Raw genomic sequence first — 6,837 nt, 5'->3', positions numbered from 1 at the left:
GCCTTGAAGCCCTTCCCAACCATGTCATGACAGGTCCTATTGTGACCTCATGAGGAACGACTGTGAGGCGTCCCAGCCAACAGATGTTAAGCTGTTGCCAGGCCTGGATTTCTTTGAGTGCTTTGAGAGGAGGTGTGGAGTGGAGCCCTCTGCGACTTATTTGTATCTTGTGAGCTGTGTGTGGTTGTATTGGATTTTACTGTACTGTGTATATGTGTATGTATCAGTGTGTGTAAGAGAGTGTGTGCTGACAGATTTGCCTGTGTGTGAGTGTGTGTACACTTTCGCTTGTGTGTTTGTCAGTATATGTAGGAGTGTGTGAGTTTACAGGTTTGTTTGTGTGTATGTTTGTATGTGTGTACCACTTCTTTTGTGTGTGTGTGTGTCCCTGTGTGTGTGTGTGTGTGTGTGTGTGTGTCTGTGATGTGCATTTTTCCAGGTTTACTTGTGTGTAAGTATGTGTGTGCCTGTTCCTACGTGAGTGTGTTTTGTATGAATCTGGGTGTTTGTCTGTGTGTGTGCCTGTGTGTGTGTGTGTGTGTGCGTGTGTGCGTGTGTGTTTGTGTGTGCACGCACGTGCCCATCCCCTTTTGCCCCTTGTATCTATATTACCTGCACCTCAGTGCAAAAGAGTGTAGAGGCTAGAAGTCACGCTGGCTCCTGTTCCTGAGGCAGGTCCTCAACCTCATTTTCAAGACATGCTCTCTCACTGGCCTGCAGCTGCCCAAGTACCTGTCTTGGCTCTCCAGTGGCTACCAGGAATTTGATATGCCAACCCCATAATATCAGATTAAAGGCCTACGTAGACAGCTGGCTGCTTATTTATGGATTGATTTTTTTTCTATGTTTTTAAGAGATAGAATTAGGCCATAAATTCTCAAGACCACTGGCTATTTCCTTATTGTGGTTTTGTTTTATTTATTTATTTATTTATTTATTATGGATTGCTGGATTCATTTTGGTGGTGGTTTTTATGTTCTCACATGCTATATTACTGCTTTGATTATTTACGGTTCTGCAGTCGGATGATTAACTCTATCTCCATTTTCAATGCCCTGCGGTTTCATCCTTTTACATTATTCCTGTTTCTCCATTTATTGAGTACAAGCAATCATTGGCTTAGACTTGATACAAATTTGCCCTTTGTGACACTTTGACTCTTCGGCCTTTGTTTAAGGTTTACTATTCACTGATATTTAACTGCCTTATTCCTTGTGGTTGGTTAATTTTAATTTTCAGTATTTTGCTCTGGAGAGTTGTGGATTTTTGTGGCTCACTAGGTCCTGAAATTCAATGGAGTTTTCCCTTAAGTGTTGGCTTTTTACATTTGTTTGTTTTGTCTCATACTCAGTCTTTCTCCTCTCATTTCTTTCATTTGACCTTTTTCTTCAAACAATCCATTCACAGTATTGATCAGCTTTGGCCGCCCAATCCTATTGTAATATGACGATTTTTATTTTCATCATTACGTTTAGTATTTGTGTGCTCTTGGCTTTCTCTTTTGGGGATGGTTATTTGGGTGGCTTTTACTTATGATTCTTCATATTTCCCCCTGTTCATAATTTTACTCTATTTTTCTAGTCTAGTCTTTTCTTTGTTATTATTTTTTTCTTTTTGTTTCGTTTGTTTCTTTTAGGTTCCACATGTGTAATTTTAGTTCCTGAATTGCTCCATCTTTTTCATTATTTGATTCCATTTGTTTGTTATTTTGAGGTAGCATTAGTACTGATAAAATGCCTACAGAGACTGAGGAGGAGTTACCACCTTCTAGTCCCGATCCCAGTATCTCTCAGGAGGGAACCTTTCATTCCCAATATAAAGTACTGAAGACTATTGGAAAAGGAAGCCATGCCAAGGTCCTCCTGGCCCACCACCAGCTCACAGGAACCCGAGTGGCGGTCAAAGTTCTCCGAAAGAACAAGCAGTGGTTCCGGCCAGCCATGACAGAAGAAAACATAATGAGAAAGATCAACCACCCCAACATTGTTTCTCTCTTACAAGTCATTGAAAACAAAACTAGAATATACCTCATAATGGAGCTGGTGGAAGGCCAACAACTCTACCAGTACATCAGAGAGTCAGGGCACATAGAGGAGGATGAGGCCCGTCAAATATTTGAACAGATATTATCAGCAGTGAGCTACTGCCATGGAAAGGGGATTGTTCACCGAGACCTGAAAGTGGACAATATAATGATTGATAAAAACAAAAAGGTCAAAGTCATCGACTTTGGGCTTAGCACCGAAACACAACCTGGACAAATGCTAAACCAGCACTGCGGTGCGTATTCTTTTGGTTCCCGGGACGCTTCCTTGGACTTCTGTATGACGGGATGAAGAATGATATGTGGACAATAGGAGTGGTCTTGTATTATATGGTAGTGAGAAAGCTCCCATTTGATTCTGTGATCATCCAAGAATTACAAAAACAAGTTGTTGCAGGGGTGTATCCTGCCCCCTGTGGGGTTTCAGAAGAACTGGAGAACCTCCTTAGTCAATTACTAACAGTAAATCCAATGTATAGACCAACAGCCAGCGAGGTGATGAAACACGCCTGGTTCAAAGAACACGGGAAGAGGTTCACAGTTCGTTGTGAAGAACTGCTTCCCCTCAGGCCAGACCCTGAAATTTTGGGTGCGATGAAATGCATGGGATTTCAAGCCTCTGTAATAAAATACTCCCTAATAAAAAGAAAATATAATGAGGAAATGGCAACTTATTGCTTCCTACAACAGCAGGCTCTCCCGGGGTATGGCTGCACAGCCCAGGCACAGCAAGTGAGTCCCATTGCAGCCCCATTTCCTAGCCTTGATCCTGCTGCTGCTTTTAGATTACAAAGAAAGAGGAGTGGAAGCCTGCCAGTCCTTGACACCTTGCAGGTGTCATTCTCCCAAGGTCACGTATCTCATTATGGCCAGAAGGTTCATCCAAAAGGAGGAAGAAGTACCACTGTGGCTGGTCGTCTCAGGCCACTACCGATGACACCTACACAGGACCACTATCACAAATGTGCCATGAGTGTCCCATACATTCAAACAACAAGCATCTTCACTGAGAAGAGTAGCAACAAGGAAATAAAAGAAGATAATCTACTCTCCCACAGAGCCCCATTAGAGGATAAGCACATCTCCAGCAGGGTCAGGCACAGAGGTTTTAAGGGGTGGACCAGGAATATAGCAAATGCCCTGATAAAGCTATGTTGCTGCTTGCCAAGGAGAAAGAAACCTCGCCTGGGGCAGAACAGAATCTCACCCCAGTAATGAGCCACAGGGAGAGTCCAGAGAACAAGCAGCAGGCACATCTCAGGTACCTTCGTGCTTTTTCCTTTCTAGTTTGCTCTATGCTGGTCCTTCCTCTTGTCTCTGGTTTCCATTTTCCCCACAATTCTTACCTTGTATCTTCTCTAAGTTCTTTTATGAGGTTTCCCCAACACCAAGCCTTCTCCCTCTTCTTGATTTCTCCTCTTCCCAGCAGGGACTCAATATGAATTCTCCACTCTACAGAGTTTTCTTGTTGACCCATCCCTTCAGATGGACTCCAGCTCCCCTTTAGGCCAATAGCTCCCACAGAGTGAGGACTAGAGATTCATGGGCTCATGGAATCATCCATGGGCTACTGGTTCTAGCACATGTGGTCATCAATCACAAGTGCTGCAGAACAGAGTCTTATGTTTTCAAATGTAACATCCCACTCCTTTAAGCCTTAAAATTAATAACAAGGTTTGTCACTGAATAAGTATCAACAACCTAGTTTGTTGGTTATTGTTGATGGTCAGAATCCTGCATGCATGCATATTGTTTTGCATACTGATTTTTTCATTCCTAAGACCTAGCAATTGAGATATATATATATATATATATATATATATATATATGTAACATTTCTAAATGATTTCTTTCAAAAATCTTAACTGAGAAGTAGAAGAGAAGATTTAATAAAATAATAAGGCAATCAAAGCTCCAAATGGTAATCTAAGTATTCTACCGCATAAGATTTTTGCTTAGAATAAATTGACTTTTTTTCTCTCACAGTGCCATCTTGAAATTCTGTCATGTCCTGAGTATAAACAGGAGGTGATTTCAGACACATGGCCAAGGAAAAGACACCAGCAAAGCTACAGCACCAACAGGAGAAACAGCAATAGCACCAGCAGCATTAGCAGCAGAAGGAGGAGGAGGAGGAGAAAGATGAGGAAGAGGAGGATTTCCCAACACCAATCTCCTCCCTCCTCTTGATTTCTCCTCTTCCCAGCAGGGACCCAATATGAATGATGAGTTCCCCACTCTACAGAGTTGTCTTGTTGACCCATCCCTTCAGATGGACTCCATCTCCCCCTTAGGCCAATAGCTCCACAGGGTGAGAACTAGAGGGTCATGGGTTCATGGACTCTTCCATGGGCTACTAATCCATAGAGAAACGGGCCTGTAATACCAGACACTCAAGACACACAGTAGGTAGGGGGATCAGAACTTCAAGGCTAGCCTGGTCTACATCATGAGTTTAAGATCAGCTTGGACAACTTAGTGACACCCTTTTTCTAGAGGTGAGGAGGGCTAAGGCTACTAACTCAGTGGTAGAGTACTCGTGGGGAAACAGACTGCTGTCCATTGATACCTCTCCTTCCTTGCTCGGAAATACACAATGGTATTAGAAGCATCATAGGTTCCTGGCCTAGCATCCACTATTCTATTTGCTACATCATTAAGGGTGCAGTTTTTGGTATTTTGGTCAGGGATCAAATCTATGAAATAAAACTTAAGCAATACTCTCATTGCTGTCATAGTGGGAGGTGGATGATAAATGCTTGCCCACCTGCATCAGTACAAAGCTGGTTCCTCGGACTCCCTGCAAACACATCACTGCTAACTGTGTGCCTTGTATAGGCTTTTCCAGCACTGTCATAGCTTGAAAACCTTCCCTGCTATGGACCCTTGAGTGGGCATCCTGCCTTTCTCAGTCTCAGAATGGAGCAAAGATCCCCTGCTCACCTCTAGGCTCACAGGTCAGGGACCTCTTCCATCCCATAGTGAACAAGACTGGCACAGCTGCACACACCTTGGAAAAAGAATGTATTGGCAACCCTTAACAAAAAAGATGGTTCTTACTTTCGATTATGGCATTCTATAAAATACGGGTATTTCCTGGTACAATTACACATGTCATTGATTGTGTGTGTGCGTATGTTTTTTGAGGTTGGAGGGGGATAATTCATTTCTCTAAGCCCCTTCCTCAATGCTGGGTGATAAACATTGACTCTCATATAGATTTTAATAATTATACATTTATTTATATTTTTAAGATTCGTTTATTTTTCCAACTTTTGTAGCTCTTTCTGTGTGTGTGTGTGTGTGTGTGTGTGTGTGTGTGTGTGTGTGTGTGTGTAATTAGATATAATACTCAGGGTCAGTAATCCTACCCTTGAGCTACCTTATAACTTTTTATGTTTTAAACAGCTTTATTATGATATCTTTGACATATAAAGCTGATGTGTGCTAGAGGTGAGCATCTTGATGTTCTTAAAGACATGTTCTTCCTCAGATACAGAACGCGAGCTGGCTAAAATCCTTGCTACTCCTGCAGATTAACCTTGTCATGCACTGAAGCAATGGGCCACATACTAAGCACACTCCCTGAGCTGCTTCCTAGGTTGGTAGCACTGGCTCCATCCCAGGCACAGCTGGAGTGGGCAGCTGTAAGGTTGAGGACCTGCACTCAGGACACTGGGCCCCAGGAGCACCTCACCTGCTGGTCATTCTTTGTACCTCTGAATGTCACTCCTGGGTTCTCACTGCCTGGCATTTAACCATAGACACCACTTTAGAACTGTCTAAGGCCAGAAGGGCAAAAACATTGTTGTTATAAATTTCTACTATGGAAACATCAAATGTTGTGCTTCTTGAACCGTTTTATGAAATGAACCTGGGAGAAACGCAAGAAATATGGCCTGAAGTCTCTTCTGGAACTGCCACTCCAGCATAAGCGTCCACAGGCAGTCAGTCTCCTCTGCACTACCGTCCCCCTTGTTTTGCAACTCATGGATCTCCTTGCTTAGCATATCCCCAAGGTGCATTTGCTGTTGCTTCTCCAGCTTCTTCCTGACATCTTATTTTTATGGGTCTGGAGACAGACTCCCCAGAGGACAACTCCTCTTTACTGATAGTTATGAACTGCAGATCCCTGTGCTCAATAGTGGGGGGCTGCTGCGGGGACTACAACACCAGAATGACTGTTTCTTGGGGCCTCTGCAGTGTGGAAGGTTTTCCTGGTTTGGTCGGTGTGGTCAAAGATGAGAAGGAAGCAAGTTCAGGGAATGAGAGTGCATCTGTCGCCCTTTCCTCTCCTGCTCCCTGTGCTTCCTCTCTGCTTCCTTGTCCAGACAGGCCTTCTATATCTCAGACTACCACTGCTGCTCCTCACTCTTTTTTCCCAGCCACCTGTGCAGACTGGGATGCTGCCTTGATTGCAGAAGGAGGGGGGAGTGGCAAATCCACTGAAATGCCACCAATATCTGGTGTAGTGGACCTGTGGTAGAGGAGGTGGTGGAGGGAGGTCTATTCATATGGGCTGGGAGACAGTGACAGTGGTGGCCAGCATCTCTGCTGGGGTTTGACAATGGCCAGGACCACTCTTGGTCAGAGTGGAAGCAGGGGCAACTGACTTGGAGGAAGAGTTCAGGTGCTCCTGGCTGCATGTGCTAGATTCCACTGAGGACCTCTGGATCCACATATCACTGTCACACTAGAGACCCTTGCCAGCCTCTACTCAGTGGAGCTCAAGTAGGTAAAACTTCCTGAAGCTCTTCCTTGGAAGGGGTAAGAGGCTGAGAAAAAAAAAAGAG

At 43.9% G+C, this 6,837-nt stretch overlaps 1 pseudogene; it reads left to right on the top strand.

The window, feature by feature from the left end:
- The first annotated feature begins 1,733 nt into the window (after positions 1 to 1,733).
- On the top strand, positions 1,734 to 2,336 carry LOC148007128 (sperm motility kinase Y pseudogene; annotated as a pseudogene).
- Positions 2,337 to 6,837: the final 4,501 nt, after the last annotated feature.

Source organism: Rattus norvegicus, chromosome 1 (genome assembly GCF_021556685.1).
Source record: "Rattus norvegicus strain SHRSP/BbbUtx chromosome 1, alternate assembly SHRSP_T2T, whole genome shotgun sequence".
Classification (NCBI taxonomy): domain Eukaryota; kingdom Metazoa; phylum Chordata; class Mammalia; order Rodentia; family Muridae; genus Rattus; species Rattus norvegicus.
Note: the sequence above shows the minus strand (reverse complement) of the source record. Positions and strands in the feature narration are given on the sequence as shown.